This window comes from Podarcis cretensis (assembly GCF_951804945.1).
Source record: "Podarcis cretensis genome assembly, chromosome: 11".
NCBI lineage: Eukaryota > Metazoa > Chordata > Lepidosauria > Squamata > Lacertidae > Podarcis > Podarcis cretensis.
The window spans coordinates 29,806,362-29,830,590 of NC_137180.1; the positions used below are offsets into that span (position 1 = coordinate 29,806,362).

A 24,229-nucleotide genomic window follows, 5' to 3' on the forward strand; every position below is an offset into this window, starting at 1 on the left:
GTAGAAGAAAAAGCTCAGTTTGCAGCATCGCCTATGTAAAACTGTAAGGAAAAGATCAGCCTTTTATGCTGTCCTGCACTCCAAATGGGTTAAATGACAATGAGGCTTATGCATATTTGCATTCCCCTTATACTTCATTTTCCATTCTCTTAAACAACTCTGTTACACACTTGCACCTGTAAAAAAGAAAAGAAAAAAGAAAGAAAATCCATTGTGCAATTTGTTCAGAACTCTCTCTGTGGATTAATTAAATGAACAAATAACAACAACAATAACAAGATGTAACAAAACTGTAGCAATTAAAGAAGCAGATATTTCTGGATAGTGAAATGAACAAGGAATAGATTTCACAAAAATACTGTAACCATAATGACCAATGACCCAAAACTGCTTTAATGGTGGCAGTGTATAATGAGGGCAGGGTGCGGCAAAAGAGTAAGTTGATCTTACCTATTAAATTACCTAATGGGGGTAAAAGCCACACTTGCGGCAAAAGGACTTCAAAGACATCTATAAAATATACGTTGGAAAAGTTAAACTGTTCTGAATTACATTCAAAGGTAATATATTTATATTTTTGAACACAAACTGGTACTTCTACTATCCCAAGTTTGAGCATGGTGCTAGTTTAATATTTCTTGCCACCTATTCCCCTTTAATGTGTTCCTTACAATGCCCTATTGGAGATATTAAACTGCTTTGGCAGGGACTTACTTATTGTATATTTTAAGAAAGTACTTAATAGTATTAGGGTGGTATATAAGTAATAATAATATATACTTATTCCCTCAGCTCTTATTCAAATAACTAGTTACAATAGTCAATGGAGGAGGAAATATGGGTTCATTAAAAATAATAATGTAACACTGGAATAGCCTTTACATCAGATATACCCCCTATTTGAGACATTATCATCTGATCAAGAGGGAGTTGGGTTAAAAGATAGAACCTGACAAACTGTGAGATAGGGCTTGAACTGGGCTTAGCCAGGGTTTAGATAGGTGGTTAGTGGTTTGCTAGGCAGGACACCCAATATCGTCTCCCTGAGGGGAACAAAAAGCTCCAGAAGGGGTTGAAAGTGTTTTACTGGCTTAGTAGTACAAACAGCCATTCTAGGAAGACTTAGCTTAAGCAGAACAGGTTTAAATTGAAGTTTTAAGCAAAATTCTTAATTTCTTTGGTAAAGTGATCTGACTGAAACAAAGTGGTGTGCCTTATGAAAGTAACCATTAAGCTTTAATCCTCATCAAGTGTATTTAAATAAAATTCCAGTTTTGTTTCAAACATGCCTCATGTTTACGTTGATCCTCTGGTTGAGTGATACATGGCCACAGGTTTTCCTTCCACATTATTAAAAGTCCTTGCTGCTGGATATTAATAAACACTGTTAAGTACTGAGAGACTTCTCAAGTGTTACTGACAGGGAGTGCTTCAGTTTTAAAAGACCCCAAACCTGGTCACATTACTGCACTCTCATCTTTACTGAGAGAGTTTATGGCACCATCATACTCTCAAACATCTGCTCCACTCCATCCTGTTCAATCTCTTGTTTGCTTCCTCTGCACTGTCTCCTTTTTGCTTTTGCTGACTACCTTTTCCAGCTGCCTCTAATCCTGTTCCTACTCCAGCAGCCCATGGCAACAACTCCACTTCCCCAAATTCTGCTTCACCTCAGTCTTTATATCTCTCCAGTCCTTATCCCTCTATTATTTCCTCTTTCATTGTATGGTTCATCCATTCACCATTTTTTGGGGTATGCTGCCTTTCCTCAAAGGCAGCTTACAATGTGAAAAATTAAATACTTACAAATCTAACAAAAGTAGTCATAAACAATAAAGAAAACATATAAAAAGTATACAAGTAGAAAAAGTAAAAATTACCTATAGATATGGTCTGATGTCCTCTGTCATGGAAAAAGCAGAGCGCATTTAGCCATTGTGATTCATGCCTTGATAACTTCACGACTGAACGACAGTAATGCATTCTATGTGGGGCTTCCCTTGGGATTGGTTGGAAGCTGATGGTGGTACAGAATGCTATAACCTGGGCATATTACACCTGTGCTGAGAGATCTGCTTTGGCTTCCAGTTTCATGACGTTCTTCTTGTCCCCAAAATCAACGTAATTTTTCATTATCCAAAAGACATGCCATAGAAAGTGAGAAATGGAGCCCATGCACTCTAGGTCCATTCCAACAAGAAGCAGCTGACATACCTGCAAGGTGACAATCAATCTTCCAAAGCACAGCGAAAGTCTTTGAAGACAGCTCAGGTAACCTGCTAAAACTCTGGAGCATCCTATCCCCCCTGAGATAATTGCCCACCCATAAATTTGGGAAAAGAAATTACTCAAGTTTCTGCATTTCATGACAGTTTGCACCACACAGTTACAGCCAAAAGCAAGCAAATGATTTTCAGACTGAAGCTCCACAAGAAGAGGACAAATATGTTTACATTGTGTGCTGCAAGCAAACAACTGCTTCCAAACAGAACTTTCTGACACACTGCCACATTTTCATACAGGGGCATAAGACTGAAGTTTTCACTGACACTGTAAATATGAGGGCTCAGTGTGCATATGATGCATCCCCTCAGAAGCTACCACTAGTCCAGAACCACTATCAGCATGTGGCATGTTCTGAGCCCACCTTCAGAGACATTATCTGTTACAAGTTCAGTGTATGTGGCAGCTGATGGCACTGATGCATTGCTTAGTTACAAGACAGCCAGTGTGCTAGGACTGGTTAAGATGACCCAAGAAATATATGTTGACAAACTGACTCAAACTCTCCAAACTCATCAAGAAGTGTTTAAAGGAATTGAAAAGCTAAAAAGCAAGCAAGCAAGCAAGCAAGCAAGCAAGCAAGCAAGCAAGCAAGCAAAACTTCACATTCATAACACTGATTAGACAATGAAGCTGTCACAAAGACATATACCGGTACCCTTCTCAGAAGCAGTTTTAAGGTAGCATGACTGGTGTGGCTGCACTGGGTGCCACACTGCAGTGGTGAGAGGCTGTATGTGTGTGTGTGCCGAATGTTAGCACCACCCAGGGTGCTACTAAAATCTGAGAGCCCAAAGTCTGCCAATGCCCTTCTGCATTGCAGAATAGCTGAAGAAAAATAAAACTTCCAGAAGAGCTTGACAATACTGAGTACAAGGTCTTACCTCAGCGTCTCTTCAATAGTACTGGTCCAAAAACCAAAGCAACCAGGTAAAATCCTGATTTGTGTACTCACTAACTGAGAGAGACACATTAATCCTACTGTAGATTAAATTGTTGCAGACTGGAATGAATAATAATAATAATAATAATAATAATAATAATAATAATAATAGCAACTTATTATTTATACTCTGCCCATTTGGCTGGGCTTCCCCAGCCACTCTGGGTGGCTCCCAATAGAATATTGAAAACATGACAAAACATCAAACATTAAAAACTTCCCTAAACAGGGCTGCCTTCAGATGTTTTCTAAAAGTCAAGTAGTTGTTTATTTCCTTGACATCTGATGGGAGGGTGTTCCACAGGCTGGGTGCCACTACTGAGAAAGCCCTCTGTCTGGTTCCCTGTAACCTCACTTCTTGCAGTGAGGGAACCACCAGAAGGCCCTCGGAGCTGAACCTCAGTTCTGGGCTGAACAATGGGGGTGTAGACGCTCCTTCAGGTATATTCCTAACTTGACTGCACAGCTGACCATCATCAGTTGGAGCTCCATCACTACAAGCACCTCCATCACTACAAGCACCTCCATTTTGGAATTGCTTCTGCTGCAGAAACATTTCAGAATGTCACACATGGATTTCTAGCTGAGAATTCCCAGGAATTCTTAATCTAAGTGATGACATTTTGGTATTTGGAATCACATCAGTGGACCATGATAATTGACTTGAAGCAGTCTTAAAGTGGTTGGATGAGGAGAACCTAACACTAAACCAAAGCAAATGTGAGTTCAAAGAAAACATTTTGGATTTGGGTGGTTACATGTTCTCCTAAGAGGGTATTTCGGTTGACCCCCCCCCTAAAGTAATGGCTATACATGATGCTTAATAATAATTAGCATGGACATTATTGAAGATTTTCCATAGCAGGGTGAACTCTATGATAACATAAACTGGAACCACTTTGGACACCATTAAAGGATGCTTTAAGGTGATGGTAGTGAGGGGGAAACAAGAAAGCAGGTCAACACTCTTAACTTACATACTATCAAGCTCAAACTGGCAGGGCAGAAGTGAAGATGAAGGAAAAGGGAGGGAAGGGGGGAAATGCCATTTTGAGGTCCACCTCAGGTGCCAAAATGTCTTGGGCCAGCCCTGGATAGGAAGCACCATTTGGATGATGATGATGATGATGATGATGATGATTGCTATATATATGTCTTGGGCTTGCTGTCTTCTAGATTTTAAGAAGTTATGGAGGTATAAGTATAAATAAATATGGGTAGATAGCAACAGAAGATGCTATTTCTCTTCTTATTGATGGCTGTCTTTAAATAAAAATCTACCTCAAGAACTTAAACGCATGGCCTCTAAACCATTTACTCTTATCACTTCCTTAAAAGTTGGAAGGTAACTTTCCCAAATTGTCAAATAATTTCTTCATAAACTCTGAAAAATAAAACAAATAATGTGTCAATGGTTACTACACAAAGAGGTTAAACATTACAGCTAATTTCCTCACTGAAATCCAATCCAGGGATTAGCAACAATGGAGAATCTGTTTTATTTGCATTTAATTTGTACCTTCACACTATTATCTCCTATGTTTTAGTTCCAGGAAATGTGGTCTCGGGCTATTATAACCACATTTCATGCTGCTGTTGCACTGTTATTTGAGCTCCAGGGCTGGAAACAACATTCTGAAAAAAAGCTAGCCTACTTTATTTTAATTAGCCAGGGTTGTATCTAAACAAAAATTAATAATATTGAGTATATCTATCATACAGAGCACAAAATAATTGTTTTTGAGAGATAGCAATGATATAATTTTCTATTTATAAATCTGTTATATCGCTTTCAACTCATCCCTATAGAAACTGGCAATCATATGGACAATTAGTAACATGTTAATTGACTTGAATTGTTCATTTTTTTACTTTTAAGAAAAGTACATTTATCTCCATGGCTTTATCTGAACCATGATCTGTTCAAGTCTCTCTCCCCCCCCCCCCCCCCCGCTTTTGTGTGTCAAATCCATGCATGGCTTTATATTGCAAATCCTATCTAGGGAAAAGGGTGAACAGAGAAGTGCTTCTGGAAAAAAAAGCATCCGTTTAAAAGCTTTTAACTGAGGCAAGAGTGACTTCACAGTTTTTACACTTTGTCTTCTTGTAAAAAAGACGTGGGGGCAGGAGGAGAGGAAAAGTGGGGCTAGCATGAAGTTGCCACCCGGTCCATGCTCCAGCAGTTCTTTCCTCTTGGGTGGTTTGGCGATAGTGACAAACACTGCCCCCCCCCAACAAGATAGGATTGAGCATTCACTGGGAAATGTTTTGTTCTTCCTAAAGGTTTTGGTGGATGACTCCCCCCCCCGCCCCCTGCTGCTAGGAGGATAGCAGGAAGGAATGGGTAGGGAAGCTTGGATGGGACACGAACAAAACTCTGAGTCAGATCTTCCTTTGAAAACACATTTGTGCACAAGCAGGTCTTGCTAGCTTTCCACAAAACACTGCAGCTCACTTTGTACATTTGCCTCGCTGTGCGTTTGAGAACTTACAAACTTAATCATTCCGAGCCAAGCCATTTGGCAGAGAACCCAACCCTTTTCTAATACATAGGTGTTCGTAGCTGAAGTCAGCATTGCAAGAAGAAAGAAATCTATCAATGACCCTCTTGTTGCTTTTTTTTTGTAATGTTGCTGGAAGTGTCACCCTGGTGACACTGCTTGGTTGTTTGGCTTAGCAGGGTTGTTAGGAATCAGGTCTTGCTCTTCTCCCGAGGCTGCTGATGGGGAAGTTTGTGAGTGGCCTTGTTGTTTCATAACTCCTGCTTTTGTAACACAATTTTATAAAGTTGCTCAAACAACCAAAAGCCCTTCTGGTGTAAACGTAGCTGCTTTGAAAACCAGTAACGGCATTTTTTTTTTGGGGGGGGGGATATATTCTGGAGAACACATTTGTATTTGACATAATTAAAGGTCATAATTAGTGGTCTGCAAAATCTAAGTCTATCCAGGGGAAAACTCTCAAGACAACTGCTTTGCAGGTTATTAGTGCTCAATTTCTGAACGTCAAACCCTGCACATCTTAATTTCTAGAGAATAAGCTCAATTGAACTTGCTCCCCAGTTATGCAAAAATTGCTCAGATAAAAAACCAAGTGGACACCAATGTAATGAATGTGGTTATTAAATTGTTTCAATTGAAAGAACCCTATTCTTACACCGTCATAATGGGAACTATTTATCCCTACTGATCAGCCTGTCTCTTTCTACTGAGCTCTCTTTGATCTTGAAGCATATTGCAGTAGTGTGTCCTATTGAAAAGCAAAACTGGGGCAATTTTAATGCTTTTGTACCTTACCAGTGCTCTATTTTTTCACTGTTTAAAAATAGCTGTTAATTATAAGTGCAGTTTAAATGTCTCAAGTGACCCAGAAATGCAGGTTGGAATAAGACAGATTGCGTGTCTCATATAAAACAGATGTACTCTCACCAAACAGACCCAAGTCCTCAAAACGCGGCTTCCTTTCAGGTTATTTCAATCAAGTAGTGAACAGGTCTGGGCTATAGAGCTGCCTACATTCTAAACTGGCAAGAGACAACTAGACCTATATTTATCCATAAATGAATTCCCAACACATGGGTGTATGTTGTCATGGGTAATATATTGGCTGAGGGCTCTTGCCTTCTGCTTTTGAGGCCCAAGGGGCTAGATGCTTCATTTATTCTCGACCTCTCATACCTCTTCTTGACATAGTCAATCTCTGTTTTTTTTAATGGAATATTCAGTGGTAATAATGATTCTGGAACTGTCAGCCTGTTTTACCTTAAATTTTCAAATTATGAAAATACGAATAGCAGCAGATGAGCAGATAGTGGCTCAGATCCAAGTTCTAGCTGGATGCAACTACTTGCGTGCAACAGTCCATGGTCCCTATGAGATTGCACATCTTCTGTATCAAAATCCACATCTGGACAGCTGCATGGGGCTTACACAGATAAGGATCTGCATGCCCTTCCACATCAGTTATGCAACTGCATGTAAAATTTAGCTTTCAGATTTGCCTTGCTGGCTAGGGGCAAATATGCGGACCTAGAACTGTATTCAAATCAATTACAGGCAAGGACTGATTTACGTGTATCCAATCGACATGCGATTGTGCATGGCACTGAACCCGGAGTTGACCCAAAAATGTCGGTAAAAGAGTGGAATGGGGGCAGGGTGGAACAATACGGGCCCCACTGATGAGTGGAGGTCTGGAACGTAACCCCCATGCAAAATGTGAATTGTCTGTATCTCACTGGGAGTCTCAGGCAAATAATCTCAGTGCCTTATTTGTAAAATGGGAAAACTGAAGGACAAAGATTGTAGAACTTTTCACACCTGAAACATGTTTTCCTTTCCTCCCTTTGCTCATATTTTTAAACACTTTTCTTAAGTTAAATGGGAGATTGCTGGAGTTATAATTACATCTCCTTGTGCACTTTAAGATCTCTTCCCACACAAGAGTTTGCCTACAGAGGGAAGTTTAAAACCTACTTCTTTAGTACAATTTTTTTAAAAAAGTGATGTGTTATCTGAAGAACTCACACCTGAACAAACTTTTACTCATAGACATTTTTGGAAATGCAATATTAGCTGTCTTGAGGCACTAAAAACATGGAGTGATAGAACAATAAATTAATATTTGAGAGGATACATCTGCTTTCCTGAATATGTTTGATGAGACAGATGCTACCATTCCATATCCTGTAAGGCCATGTTCCTCACAGAGTAGTAATATTAATAGTAAAATGTTTAGGCATGCAATTCTAAAATTCCCTTCTTTTGAAGTTGTCACCCATTACAGGCAATTTTGTTTGAGAATAGGCTTGTCACCCAATTTAAGAACACTTACAGCAGGAATAGTGATTGTATAGGTCTCCAAATGATGTTGGACACCAACTTCCATAATCTCATACCATTGGCCGTGCTGGCTGGGATTGATGGAGTTTTTAGTTCAACAATGTATGGAGGACTCCATATTGACTACCACTGTGTTAAACCATTTGCTGCAAACCACTTATTATAGAGAACTTGGTGGAAGTAAAGCTCTTTCAATGCTAGGGTTAGCATCTGTCCCAAGAGCCAGTGCAGCAACTCATATGCTTGGTCTGATATGTTGCTGCTTTATTTAATGAGCTACTTAATATTGTTACTTATTAACAATTGTTCAGGCTGGACACTGAGGTCCAGCTCCGAGGGACTTCTGGTGGCTCCCTCACTGCGAGAAGTGAGGTTACAGGGAACCAGGTAGAGAGCCTTCTCGGTGGTGGCATCTGCCCTGTGGAACGCCCTCCCATCAGATGTTAAGGAAATAAACAACTCTCTGACTTTTAGAAGACATCTGAAAGCAGCCCTGTTTAGGGAAGTTTTTAATGTTTGATCTTTTATCGTGTTTTGAGTATTCTGTTGGGAGCCACCCAGAGTGGCTGGGGAAACCCAGCCAGATGGGTGGGGTATGTATGTATGTATGCATGTACGTATAAATAAATAAATAAATAAATAAATAAATAAATAATAATAAAAACAAGAAATCAATACCAAACTGCTTAAAATAATTTATAGACTTCCCCAGGACTGCATGAATTCTGTGTGCACTTATCTGGGAGTAAGCCTTTTGCACTCAATGGGACCTTGAAATTCTGATTAAACATGCATAGGATTGCTTTACTGATGTGTTCACCTGTTCACTTTCAAGAGTTAGCAAGTCCTGTTTGTTTTGACTCAGTTAAACTGATTTCCAGAAAAAAGCTTAGCTTCGTTAAAGGTAACAACATATAGTCAACTGAAAATTCATTGAGGGCAAATAAATATAACAGATTCAGCTGGGGCAACCCAGTGCAATAGGCTTCTTGTGGATCAAAACTAAGCTCCATGGAGCATATCACCAGTGAGGATAAGCTCACCAATCCTATCACCATTGTCCATGGCAATGCACATGATTTACATACTCAGAACTACCCAGGATTTCAGAGTAAAATGCCTAGGTTGATGAAACCCATCTGGAAGGTTGTTCACTGGAAACACAAGGGTAGAACGGGCATAATTTATGTCAGAGCTATTTGGGAACAAGTCCAAAAACATCTTCTGAGAGAGGAAATAGCTTGTTACTCAAAAAGGAGAGCAGAGAGAGGCCACGTTCACACTGTAGATTTTAGGCACTGTGAAACCACTTTAAAAAGTCTTGGTTTCCCCCAAATAATTCTGGGAGTTGTAGGGTGCTGAGAGTTAGGAGACTCCTATTCCTCTCACAGTGCTACACAGTGGTTTAAAAATGAATCCCTCTTCACAGGGTACTGTGGGAATTGTTGCTCTGTGAGAGGAATTTGGGGTGTGTGTCTCCAAACAACTCTAAGCACCCTTAGCCAACTACAACTCTTAGAATTATTTGAGGGGAAGCCATGGTTCTTTATAGTGGTAGCATACTGCTTTAAAGATATGGTATAAATGTGGTGAGAGAGAGGGAGAGAGAGAAGTGAGCTGTGAAGGTGAGGATATGGCTGACGAGAGGCTAATGTTCCTACACAGCATTTGGGGAGGAAGAGAGTTGTTGGAACAGGAAATATCAATAAGCCAATGAAGATAAGAAGGAGAGAGGCCTTTTTGGAAGGTAAACATTTCAAGATGGAAAGTGCAGCCTTGCCAAAAACAACAATGTACGGATAATTAAAGGAAAAAGCTAGCAGACATGCAAGGAAAAACTACAAGGCCTACAGAACAGATGAAAAACCCATAAGTACATGACTCAGCATATTATTAATGACAACGGACAGGAAAAGGAAAAGAAAAGAAAATCCTCCACACATTTTTGCAGTGAGCAAATCAGTCTTGATTTGTTAAATTTAAGGAAACAGCATGTTAACCATGCTCTAAGTAGATATTTTACTTCAGCACAGGGCACAGAGCATGTAGTGCATTTAAAAGCTTAACAACAACAGCTATACCAGCAGCAACAGGACTACTGCTGCCCGTGTTGCTAGCAGTACTACCAAATGTGCTCCACAGAGAGTTTGTCTTATCAAAGTTTGATCTTGATGCAGGAAATTGAGCATCCTGGAATAACAGAAGTATCACTCAAAACTGGCTAAGGTTGCGAGGAAGAAGGGGGTTGACTGTATTTACTAGAGATAGCTTCCAGATTTTGTTCCACTTCAGTCTTTTACAGCTTGATCAACATGTATTTCAGATCCTCTTTGAGGGTTTATTTGTTTGTTTTACAATCAAGTGGTGTATAAATTTTATGAAATAAATAAATAACAGAATACCCTCCACCTGGAAACACGAAGTATCTGCTTTCTCCTTGTGTGTTTGTGAAGAGAGGCTACGTCCTAAATACATGTGTTTTATTGTGCTACTCATTGCTGGTATCAAATGTGCCAATTTTACTATTACAATGTGACCAGTCTAGCTTTAGTAACTCTTACTTCACAGCTTTGAACTTATGGCTCTTTTGCTGCGCCCAAAAGGAGTTACATAATGACAAAGATTGTGCAGATTTGTGATACTGATCTGTGTGGACATCGGGTACCTTCATAATGTATGGTCTGGCTTGAAGGAAAAGATTCTGAAGGTAATATTTTATTGAGTGAGTCACCAGTGGCTCACATTGGGTTTGCTCAGAAATAAGCAAAGCCATTTCCTCTAAAACTGGGAAATGGCTTGGCTAATTAATTTTTGAGCAAATCGGAATTCCACCTCCACCCCATATTTGACAGGCAGGAATCACTTGTAAGTCCCAGTCCCTGGCTATGAACTGACAGCTTCTGTGGCCAGGAGAGATATTTCTTGGACATTCCAAGGAAGTTTGGAATGGACTGAGAAGCCTTACTCCATCCCACTTCAGTTTCACTTCTGTTCAATCATAGTTCCATCCTATTTTGTGTGGGTTTTTTTTATAGAACACATCCAAACCCTGCCTTTTAATTGCATGCACCTTTAATGCAAAGCACACATTTTTCAATGCTTTATGATACATGTTTTATGTTACACGTTACACTGTTTATGCCCACTCAACTGCTTTGATTTATGGAACTGATTTCCCTTGTTGTTGTATCTGTTTAGAAAAGGACTGTTTTTCATCTTTAAATAGTGATCTATAAGTTGCTCTGGAAGCCATGATGGAAATCATTCAAATAAATAATTAATAAATAAATAAATAAATAAATAAATAAATAAATAAATGGGCAAGCACATATTTAAAAGCACAGACAGAACTTTTGCATCTCTGCCACAGTGCTTTTCAATGAAGTCCGTTCACACATTCAGCCTTTATCTGTGTTTTCTGCTTTCTACATGCTAACCTAGCTACTCCTCTGGTGTTTGACACTTCTACAAAGTGGAACGAAGGATAATAAAGGAGGCTGAAAGAATATTGGCAGTATTCCTGCTGTTCAGAATCAGCGGATAAATATACGTTAGGGCTTTATTCTGTTTGGCCTGATTTCTCACCCTTTCACACAGGCACCATTGCTCGTGATATATGGCGGAGAAATGTATTCGATTTCACAAAACAGGGATTTCATTAAAACAATTTGAAAGATGCTGAAAGGAAAGGGTGCAGCATGTGTAAGTTGAACTCGCTTTATATGCCTCTTCTTGGCTATACTGGAGGGGAGGGATGCTGTTACTTTAGCAACTACAATAAAATATGGTACTTGTGCTCACAGCTGCCTCTGCATCATTGCCCGGTGCCCAATCCCCTTCTATTCACATCTAGAATGTCTCCCAGAAGAAATAAATATTATCATGCAGAATTCCTTTAGGACAACCTGACAGAAGTTAAATAGAATCCTTTGCCTTTCCAGAAGCAGAATCTTCATGTTGCCATCATTTCGTTGTTCACTAAAATATCAAGAGAATGAGCAATCTTACAGCATTTTAACAGGAAATACCCAGAAAGGCAATTTCTTTTAGAATTTCAATGAGCTTCAGGCTAACATAATCTGCAGAGGTTGGGGAGCTGAATATAAACGGAATATATCGGTATTTTAAAAAACACAATTTCTCAAAGAGAAAATAGAAAATATACTATCTGTAACACCCCCATCCTCACCCACAATACCAGATTTTGCTGCTGCTTAAAGCAAATTCTAATTCTTTTCTCTATGGGGGCTATATTAAAAATACAGTCAGATAATGGTACAGTGTCTTGACGAGACAGGCAGATACTTTTATTAATATGCCTCACAGCTCTATTCAGGTGAACCTGAACAGATATATATTATTTGGCACAGAATAGGAATTTCAGGTACCAGAGACTATAATTACAAGGTTTCCCCTTATAACTCTGCCTCATTTGGGGCCCATCAGTTACATGGCCTGCATACGCAAACCTAGGGAGCTGCCATATAACCCATCAGGCAATTGGTCTATCTAGCTTAGTATTGTCTGTGCTGATTGGTTCATCCTGGAGTTTTTAGGGGCTGAATCTGTGACCTTCCACATGCAAAGCAATCATTCCAATACAATGCAGCAGTCACAAAATGCAGTAGGGTGGGTGAAGCCAACTTGCGTGCTTCTTAAACAAACATCATTCTCATATACTGCAGTCATAGACTCAGTACCAGTACTCTGTGATTAGAAGTATCAAGATCGCCAGGAAGATCTAACATTATCAGGATGATGCAATTACTATCTAAGTGAAGATTTTTACTGTAATACTGTATGTACAGCCTGAGTGACAAATCTAACTTGAAAGTCAGGATAGCATATGTTCAATGTGAAAATAGTAGGATCTAGATGCCAAATGACACAGAATGACCAGCCATTCCAGAAACTTTTCCAGAAAGAAAAAGGGATGTTAGCTGATCAGGGAGACAAGTGGAGTTTCCCCCCTAAAAGCCTTCATGTTTGTTGAAACAGTTGATTTTGCTTTGATGACTAACTATGGTTTGGCTGTAATAACAAAGAACAGTATATGCTGATAGGAAGGACTGTGTAGGTGGAAAGCTAATTCACAGCAGCAAAAGCGGGCTCTGTCCTTGGTGTTAGAAGCAGGCCTAATTGTCTGCTTCCTATTTCGCTCCTTTGTAAACCAGGCAGAGCTGTGCTTGTGAATCAGAGGAAGAGAAATCTTGCTTCAAGGGGAGTAAGTCAGCCTGCTGTTCCATATTTCAGCAATGCTATTGACAGATCAACCATCAAGGTCAGTGGCTATACTCTAGAAGATGAGCAATCCACAAGAGTTTGGGGTCTGCACCTCGATGATCAGTCCACTTCCTCTGTTTGTCCAAATAAAGGCTGCATTTATATTGATGCTCTGTGCTAATTTTGAATATCATTTCTTCCAGGAAAGGGCAAAATTCTCAAATTTATGATGGGCACAGCTATTTTATAGAATGCATGGAGGACAACCAAAAAGAAAAGAAATTAAATTACTGTACTGATTTTCATATTATGTGGAAGTCTTCCTGAACAATGGGTCTAGTTGCATCAGCATGATGCTGGAGTACAGCTAATCAAAATCCAGGAGTCTGTTGTACAGTACAGTGTAGCAATAAGCTATCTAACTGAATCCCATTTCATTCCCAAGTATCATTGGAAACATTTGTGCTACTCTTTTGTCAACATACAAAGTAGAAAGTCTGGATAGAAGCAAAGTAAACAAGTGTGGCAAATGTTTGAATAAATGTTGATTTCTCACATTCCTCTCTGATCCTGAATCAGAATGATATGAAGTCCTAAGTATACTTTATTGAGAATAGGACAGCTTTTCATCTCCCCAATACTAGGAGCATAGAAACAAACAAACAAAAATGCCTCCTGGCTCCATCCTTAAGTTCATTTAGGCACTCAATACTACTAGGCAGTGCTTTTTTTCTGGGGGGACGGAGGGGTACGCATACCACAAAGCATTTTGTGAAGCTAATGGGAGAAGAAACTTTTTTTTTTTAAAAAAAATAGTTTCTTCTCTAGCAGGGTGAATCATCAGTTCCGTTGCTACCCCTGATGGCAGCCACATTTGCTGTCATGGTATTTCCTGAGTCTCAGATGGAAGCAAGCGATTAATGTGTGAAGCAGGAGTTGCAATCTAGCATGGTGATTGGTCAGTTTCCTTGTTACCACCTCCGATGACAGCTTCATTTCCTTTCCCGGTGATTTTCTTGAGTCAAAATGAGAGTACAGTGGTACATCAGTTTATGAACTTAATCTGTTCCTGAAGTCCGTTCTTAAACCGAATCCATTCTTAAACCGAGCATGCTTTCCTTAATGAGGCCTCCTGCCGCTGGTGCCCTTCCACCATTTGGCTTCCATTTGTAGACCGAGGTAAAGTTTGCAAACCGGAACATTACTTCCAGTTTTGTGGAGTTCGTAACCCGAAACTGAGGTACCACTGTACCCCTAAACATTTTTTAAGAAAAAAAGCACTGCTACTAGGCATTCAATACTACTGTAAGGTTGCTGAAAGGCTGGTAGTATACAAATAATCCAGAGTTTTGTCTGATAAAAGTTCAAATGTTAGCCTCTCTCTTGCCCAGAGAATGAATAAATTACATTAGGGATCTTTTGGAGAGGAATTTGATTTGCAAAGGGCATGTTTCTTCTATGAATTAATTATTTCTAAAAGTTTTTAACCCCTGTGGGGTTTTGTAGCAGCATTTTAACATATGTCGCCAAAAGAGTTCTTTCACTAAGGAGCTTTCTCCACACTAATCTGCTTAGTCAAAATCTCAGGGTTCTGCATATGTATGTTAAGTTTGTAATTTCATCTTTAAACATGCAAAAATGTGTTCCAGAGCTGCTATCATTGTATTCCTCTTGATTTGTCAATGGAGTGAGTACTGTAGGTGACTACTGCTGGGGCAAACAGTGATAAGAGCAACTGCTGCTGAGCTTCTCCTGCAGAAAGCATCTGTAAGACTTAGTATCATTGAACAGCTGCTCACATGGACCAAGACCACTGACTCAAACAACCAAACTTGGAACATGATAATGAGGCTAGACTGTCTGAGAGCTGACAGCACCGTATTTGCAAATCTGTGATAGAATACACTGGACTGGGTTTTCCCCTCAACAGCCAACTTCTTTAATTCTAGACTTCCAATACCATTGCTAAGATATTGTAACACATTATTTAAATTGGGCTAGCCAGTGGTTGTGCCCTCCAAATGTTGTTGGACTCCCATTTCCATCCCTGACTTTTTTCTGGCAATGCTGGCTGGGGCTGATGGGAGCTGGAGTTCAGCAACATCTGGAAGGCACCAAGGTAGCTACTCCTGACTTAAGTAAACATCACTTTCAAGACTGCTACTCTTCAACATGGCAAAATTTCTTTTTGACTAATTTGGACACTTGTTAAATCCCCCAATGTAGGAGGAATGCTGGTAGGTAGTTTTCAGTTTGTTTTACGATGATTTCCATGCATACCCAATAATGATCTATCACAGTGCTTTAAGAAGAAGAACCAGGATGCACAATTCATAAGCAGCAAAAGGCCTCAGGATATGCCAGTGACTTGCTAGCCATACAATCTGGAAACTCCAAGAGGATTCAGTTGATAGAAACTGAACTGCCTTTGAGTATTAAGAATTTGCTCAACAGCAACAGGAAAACAGAAGTTACATCAGTGGTGACAATGCAGCCCAGATTTTGATGCCTTTTAAAAAAATGAAATGATTAAAAAAGAAAAACATTAAGAAGAGTATCCAGCTCTACTTGCTTACAACCCCAAAATCACTATGTAATCTCTATCCCATCTTTTTCTTTTCCACATTTTTTTACTTGTTGCTAGTTTAAGTTATTATGTATATAGAACAACTGACATTGCCAAAGGTTAGATACAATATTCATATTTAGAAAATAAAACTAGTCTGATTTCTGTAAGTGTTTGTGAAAATGACTCCTCTTTATTGACGAACACATTATTCAGAACTTCTGGGAAGTTCATCTGCAGAAACTCTATGCGAAGAGGATTCAGTTGCCCTCATGCACACACTTCTCTTGTTATTAAAATCACTACACATATATTTTGTATGTGGTTAGGAGAGGCCTTGGTTTCAACAAATGGGTCTACCACCCTCACATGTGGCTTCAGCAAGCTTTATAATAATTTTACCTATCCTTTCTACTTCTAACTTTCCCTCAGAAGGAGATTCCTTTATGAGCTTTCCAACTGTTATTCAGTACGGAGGGGAATACCATCTTCCTTTCAATCACCAACTGGGCCCACATAAAATGCACTAAGAAGTCTTTATACATACATGGCGCGCGCGCACACACGATTTAGTTACATTCCACAAGGTCAAAAATCAACATCAAAAGCACAAACACTTACTGGATTCACGCCTTACTTATCGGAAATCGCCACACACAGTCAAATAGTGGGTGACTCATACCTGCTGTTTCTTGACTCTGGGTTAACCCAGGAACATAAATAATGTCAATCCACTCAAGTAAATTTTACACATATTACATCTGAATTGAGTTATATGGCATGCTTTATTTTACCCAACAACTGAAATCAAGTCATCTGTCAGAAATATTTTTTTAAGGGTGAAGAGTAAAATAAGGAAACAGACAATGTCTTCATGGTTATAGTGTGTCTTCTCTTTTTTGGTTTTGCCTTAAAGGCCACATGATTATTAAAGATGAAATGATAACTTAATTCATATAATGCCACCACTCTGTTGGAGTAAAGGAATCAGCTTCTTCAAGGCAGCATTCATAGCCCTGGCACCTTCCTTTAATGTTCCTTATTTCTAACATTTATTTCCTCCTCAGAACCAGTGTATTGCAAAATATCTGACCATAATGCTGGAGTTCCTTAATCTACAGACTGATAGGATCCGGCAAGAAGCAGCAGCATGAAGATGGTTGAGTTAACCATGACTGCTTCTTCTGTTTCCCATAGTGTGCTCGCAAAAGTTGCATGAACAGGTTTATCTAGTTTTGGTGTGCTGGATCCACTTCATCCCGACTGATACACATGGGACAATGCACTTCATTCCATATGATGTAAATGATGACTAACTTGTACTATTGATTTTAAAAGGTAAAGGTACCCCTGACCGTTAGGTCCAGTCGCGGACGACTCTGGGGTTGCGGCACTCATCTCACTCTATAGGCCGAGGGAGCCAGCGTTTGTCCACAGACAGCTTCCAGGTCATGTGGCCAGCATGACTAAGCCGCTTCCGGTGAACCAAAGCAGCGCACGGAAACACCGTTTACCTTCCCGCTGGAGCGGTACCTATTTATTTACTTGCACTTTGATGTGCTGTCGAACTGCTAGGTTGGCAGGAGCAGGGACCGAGGAACGGGAGCTCACACCATCGTGGGGATTTGAACTGCCGACCTTCTGATCGGCAAGCCCTAGGCTCAGTGGTTTACACCACAGTGCCACCCGCGTCCCTACTATTGATTTTAGTGAGACCTAAATTCAACAAACTTTGTTGGGATCCAACCCTGTGAATTTATGTGTGTTGCTGGTCTTCAGTGATGCAGATATTTAGTGTTAATTAACAGGATTCACTTGTGTCTCTTGCTTCAGCACATGCCTAGGCATGTTTCATCCTTGCAGCCAGCACATTACCCTTGGGTAATGCTTAACTTGAGAAGAAACAGCTCATATAATTCATAGCAGCAGCTTCTCATTGGGGTTTTCTTTAGGTTTCCCCCTACCTATTCTTTGAATGATCAGCATCACTTTGAATCCTACGGATAGCTCTCATATATGTGTGCATGTATGCATGTGTGCATGCGCTGATAGGCTTCAGTCAGTTACTAATATGCTGTTTGAATGTCTACACTGCATCTTTGCCAATAAGGTATTAAAACCACGGCACCTAGCAGATCATCTACAGCCAAGTTCAAAATGCAGATCGAAAGCTAAATGCTTCCACATTGTGCACGATGTGTATTATTTACTGGTATTCTCTGGACTAAGAATTAGCCTAGGTGTTAGCCTGTGCAAAATGCTTTTCTGAAGTTAGATTTTCATTTGTTCATTTTCCAATGATTTTTTACAATGCACAGGCCATACGAATCTCAGATAATGGCCGAAAACTTAAATCTGTGCCTACAACACCTGAAAAAGAAATCTAATTCTGATTTGTGAGTGTGGTTCAGGTACCTGACATTCAGAAATGGGTTCATACAAGAGCGCTGGCATTTTTTTTTTATTATTCTCTGTTCCAGAGTTCCTTTTAATGCTTTTGAAAATAAAGTTTAAATACAATCAATTGACATGCAGAGATGTTTGTTCCCGTTTTTGAAGATAAAGAGCTCCTTCTCTTAAAAGAAATTGTAGCAACCAAATACAAAATGCTATTTTTATTTCACAAAATGAAATGTAATTGTTTAGAGCTCCCCCCTTACAAGAGCACTTTGTAACCAAAGGGAAGAAATATAGTGCAATCTGCTATGTTTAATGATGACACAATATCTTTAGATTGTATCTGGTTTTGAGCATTGCCACCTCCACCTCCACTGAATATCATGTCCTGTAGATGCAGCCTCCAGACAGGTGAGATTCACATTCCCGTAATGTGCTGTCCTGTGGCTGTGGGTAGATTGTGTGCCTCCCCCGATAGAATGGTCAAGCTAATTCTAGGAGACATGACAATGAGTCCATGGGAAAGAGCCTTGCAATTGGCCCCACCCATGTGGATGCATCATTGACACATAGCTTCCATCCATGTGGGAAGGCATCAAAGATGATTGACTCTCAGATGGTTGGCTGCTGCATCAATAGAGCACTGAATGCTAAGGAGTGATGGGGAGCTCACTCCCTTGGACCACCAAAGGTTTCGAAGTATGCGAGAAGCAAGATACCTCGCTCAATTCTCTCTCCTTTATGCCAGTTTCAGATACAAATGAAAGCAATGAGGGCAATGAAATCTCATTGGGGTAAATGCCATTTGCCATTTTAGATACCAGAGACTGAACAAAATTGACCAAATATAATATTGGTGGGATCCCTCCACTGCATCCAAAATTTAGTTCCAAATCCCCTTTTTTTGTAGCAGTTCTAAACATGTGGCAGTAAATTACAGTTTTTGTGTTTCAGCTTATTACTTTTCAATGTTTCTGCCAAGTGCATAAAAGTAAGTAGTGAAGCATCACACACATCTGAGGGACACCACGAGTCCCTGCATGAAGTGGTTTCTAACTTACTAATGAAGAAGTTTCTAACTTAGCCACTTTCTGATATGCTCTTTTTTGTGAGCATGGAGGAGGTGTTTTTTAAACAAACAAACAAACAAACAAACAAACAAACAAACAAACAAACAAATAAATATGAGGTCAGGAGTGCAGACAGGCCTGTAGTTTGAGAAACAACTCCTCAAATATCTTCCTATTATGAACTTCAAGTGTGGGGCACTCCCATACCTTTCAACATTTCTCTGATGAAAATAGTGACACCCTAAACAACAACAGCAAAAACAACAACACCCCACCCATCTGACTGGGTTGCCCCAGTCACTCTGAGTGGCTTCCAACATACATAAAAAATAATAAAACATTAAACATTAAAAAAACTTCCCTATACCTTCAGATGTCTTCTAAAGGTTGTATAGTTATTTATCTCCTTGGCTCGGGTGTTGCATAACCTGCAACATTTCTCCAATGAAAATAAGGACGTCCTACCATACCCAGGAAACAGGTGGCACTGTGATCTAAACCACAGAGCCTAGGGCTTGCTGATCAGAAGGTCGGTGGTTCGAACCCCGCAACGGGGTGAGCTCCCGTTGCTCGGTCCCTGCTCCTGCCAACCTAGCAGTTCAAAAGCACATCGAAGTGTAAGTAGATAAATAGGTACCGCTCTGGCGGGAAGGTAAATGGCGTTTCTGTGTGCTGCTCTGGTTTGCCAGAAGTGGCTTAGTTATGACCTGGAAGCTGTATGCCGGCTCCCTCGGTTAATAAAGCGAGATGAGTGCTGCAACCCCAGAGTCGTTCGCGACTGGACCTAATGTTCAAATATATAAAAGGATGTCACATAGAGGAGGGAGAAAGGTTGTCTTCTGCTGCTCCAGAGAAGCGGACACGGAGCAATGGTTCCAAACTACAAGAAAAAAGATTCCACCTAAACACTAGGACGAACTTCCTGACAGTAAGAGCTGTTCGACATTGGAATTTGCTGCCAAGGAGTGTGGTGGAGTCTCCTTCTTTGGAGGTCTTTAAGCAGAGGCTTGACAACCATATGTCAGGAGTGCTCTGATGGTGTTTCCTGCTTGGCAGGGGGTTGGACTCGATGGCCCTTGTGGTCTCTTCCAACTCTATGATTCTATGATTCTAATGGTCTAGGGTCCCTTTACCTTTACCTTACCGTACCCTCCAGCATTTATCTGATGAAAATAGGGATGTCTTAAGGAAAAGCAGGATATTTCGTGATCAAATCAGAAACTGGGATGGCTTCTGTAAATCCGGGACTGTCCCTGGAAGATAGGGACACTTGGAGGGTCTGCCCTCCACCCCACATTTAGATTGGGACTGTGCTGGGAGCAAAGGGTTAAAGCTCCCCCTCCATGGCCTTGATCTGGCTTAAGCTCCTATTTGTTAAATAAAATCATGCTAGCTGCCATAGTGCAAAGCTAAATGACGAGAATAATGCCATGTCTAGTTTGGTCCCAAGAGAAGATCTGCACTGGCTTTGTAAAATGTATTTTACACCTACACTTCCCATCTTCCTTTAAGTACGTTAGAAAATGTTTTATTTGCAAAATTGGGAACATCAGTCGTTCATATTGAGATTTTTCTCCACCTCTGCCTAAGTTCAGTCCTCCTATTTACTTTCTGTGTTTCACAGCACATGCTGTTGTTTCAACATTTCATTTGCGGAATCGAAATGGAGGAACAAATAAAGGTACAAATTGTGAAGTATAGCCAGAAGGCTTTGACAGAAAGAACAGCAGGACTACTTCATCTTTATAGCATTTGATTCAGTGACACTGCAACTGACAAGGTTTCTGCTCTGAGCATTTAATTCTGCAATTTAAAGTACTATTCAACAAAACATAAAAGGAAGTATGTCTGATTCAGTGGTCATACACATTCTTCGCAAAATATAATGTGACATAAACCCTATTGAATATGATTTTACTGTTAATGTTGCTATTTTGCTACCTGTCCAACTGCTATGCATATGTATGAAATACAGCTATTATTGCAGTTTGCAGGTGCTGGGGCCTCAATCTTTATCAGTGAGCAATTAACAATCCATTATCTGCAATAGGAAGTGAGCTCTGGGGTTTTAAATTCACCACACAGTTGTCCATAAACTGTGTTTATGTTGCGCAAATGAAACAAAAAGTAACAGCACAAGGAGTAGATTATTCTGAAACCAACCAATATTGTTTGGTCATCACATTCTTTTCCCATTCCATTATATTCTGCTAACTACCTCTTGCCTCATCAGGTTGGGGGAGAATGAAAAGCTTTTGTAGACCGATATGAATCCATAGAAAAGCTGCCGAGACTTTGAATGAGGACCGTTATAGCTTTCATAATGGCTTTTGTAATTGTGTTTTAATATTTTGTCCTACTCAACCTTTTTAGATAAGGTAAAGAAAGGTAAATGAGTATGCCAAAATCAAACAGCAGGCCAACCATTTATTTGTATTTAAGAAGGTTTCTGGGTTATTATATAAAGATTTACACTGCACTGCTTTTATAATTTTGGAGTAAATAATGGGAGAGAAACTACACAACAACAGTTAAAGAGGAAGAAATGGCTTAGGTTGCAATCATGTGAGTGCTTATGGGGAAAAGCTCCAATAAATGATCAATCAATTACGCGTCACTTCCAAAAAATCAGCTCCCATGGTTGGACTTGCTTCTGTGTAATTATGGATAGGATAGGGGAAAATAAAAGTCATGGCATCAATTATCTTGGTAATCATAAGATTCCTAAAAACATGCCAGAATCAACCAAAAAGTTGGTCATGCAGGAGCAACTTCATTGCACTTTTGCATGAACACTAACTCATAGAGTAATTATGTGTCTCTGCGTGCAGGGAAGTCCCTAACTCACAGGAGGTTTGAGACCCATCAACTACCCTCATCTGGATTAGGCATCCTGTTAAAGCCATTCCCAGGGTGTGGCCGCTGTCACATGCTGACAGCTTCTAGGAGCCACAGGTGGGAGCTGAATGGAGGGAGGGGACCAGAGGTGGACAAACAGCCCCAGAAGGAGCACAATGTGTCCCCCACCAGAGGCACTACTCCTCCCCTAACACCCCAACCCCCAGAAACATGCCCATTCATTGTTTTTAATGGAGCTACAGATTTATGTTATTGACTGAGGCCAGCAGAGGCAACGGGTGTCTGGAGAGGCAACCAGGAAGAGGACCACTCCAATGAGACTGTCTGTGGACACACAATACCCTGATTAGTCCATATTATGAGATTGGCTGGCCTCCCTGCCATTCTCTTAGGCTGGTCCACCAGAGCACCCGGACAACTTTCCCCCATGCACCACTATCAGTCACCACTGAAGTGTTCCCTCTTAAGACCAGCTCTTTTCTTGCAGCAGCACAGCACCTATTTGCTGTTTTCAACATCTGGGTATACATGATAGTTTCTGAGGTGTAAGGCAATACAGTGGTACCTCGGGTTAAGTACTTAATTCGTTCCAGAGGTCCGTTCTTAACCTGAAATTGTTCTTAACCTGAAGCACCACTTTAGCTAATGGGGCCTCCTGCTGCTGCTGCGCCGCCGGAGCACGATTTCTGTTCGTATCCTGAAGCAAAGTTCTTAACCCGAGGTAATATTTCTGTGTTAGCGGAGTCTGTAACATGAAGCGTATGTAACCCGAGGTACCACTGTACATGTGTTTCGTTATTTATCTGTTCGAAACATTTATATCTAACCTGCCCAAGGCTCAAGTCAGCTTTCAACAGTTCATAAGCATTAAAAGTAACATTAATAGCAATAATAAATAAATACCATAGAATCAACAGTGGCAGAAACACAGGGCCTCAAATAATGCCCACATAGCAGCCCCAGGCCTTTCAGAGGTTGTACATTGTGCATTGTCTCTGAAAAGCTGAACAAACAGACCTGTTTCAAGCTCCACCAATGGAGTCATTCCACAGCCTGTGAGCAGCTATGGTAAAGATCCTTACCACAGACAGCATTTCTAGCAGTCTGGGCGCATGGAGCAAGATGTAAAGAGTATCTGGGCTCATATAAGGAGAGGTGGTATCTGAGGAAATGGGGGTCTCAGGCCATAAAGAGCTTTAACAGTAAGCGCCACCTGTCCTACTCTTCCTAAACTAGCCTTCAGCCTTGAGGTGAGGTGGAAAATGCTGTCCCATTACCAGTGTTGAAGTAAGATTCAACTGTCAGCCTAGTTGGCCTTTGTATAAGTCCACTTACCCCCTTTTAGGGGTGCGGCGACTTTGCGGAATGGCCAGCGCCTCTCCTCCTGCTGATGATGCAAGGCTATGTGTCAGGGTCTGATCCTTGCTAGAGCACGAGCTTCGGCTCTTGTTCCCGGCTTGAAATCCTGCTCTGTGACAGCCTGCTGAATTGGCAAATGGCAGGCTGGCTTGGAGGGCTGGGCTATCGGGGGTGGACTTGAGGTCCTTCAGGTCCACTCCTGGGGGGATTTAAAACAGCCCGCTTCAGCCCCCGACACCCAGCTCTTGTTTGTCAGATCAAGATTGCTGGACTTTGTTGGATCAAGTTCAGCGCAAGACCAGGGGATTTTTCTGGATAGCAAGCGTGGGATCTACGAGTGCGGCCAGTGTTGAAGTAAAATTCAACTGTCAGCCTGGTTGGCCTTTGTACAAGAATTTGGGGAAAGGTGCTTTCTTCTCCATTGCCTCAGGTGGCAAAATGTCTTGGGCTGGTCCTGCACTTTACAAAACATGAAAAGAATTAATTTCATGTACTACATATATCTTGTCTTCTTCTTTCTAGATAAGATTAGCATTAAGTGTCTAATAATCACGAGAGAGACTGTACAACAAACACACAAATTGCTTGGATACAAAATAACTAGCAGATGCGAGCTGAAACAAGCTGAGGCCAAATGTGCACAATTGACTCTGTGTTAGTCCTTGATCCACCTACACAGCCACAACAC

At 40.6% G+C, this 24,229-nt stretch overlaps 1 long non-coding RNA gene across 2 annotated transcripts; it reads left to right on the top strand.

The window, feature by feature from the left end:
* Positions 1-18,851: 18,851 nt before the first annotated feature.
* On the top strand, positions 18,852-21,175 carry LOC307226955. 2 transcript variants are annotated; one of them, XR_013843737.1, is made up of 2 exons: positions 18,852-19,047; positions 20,948-21,175. It is a non-coding gene; the product is annotated as an uncharacterized lncRNA (long non-coding RNA). The 2 variants fall into 2 exon arrangements; XR_013843738.1 differs by having other exon boundaries at positions 18,852-18,952.
* The last annotated feature ends 3,054 nt before the right edge of the window (positions 21,176-24,229 follow it).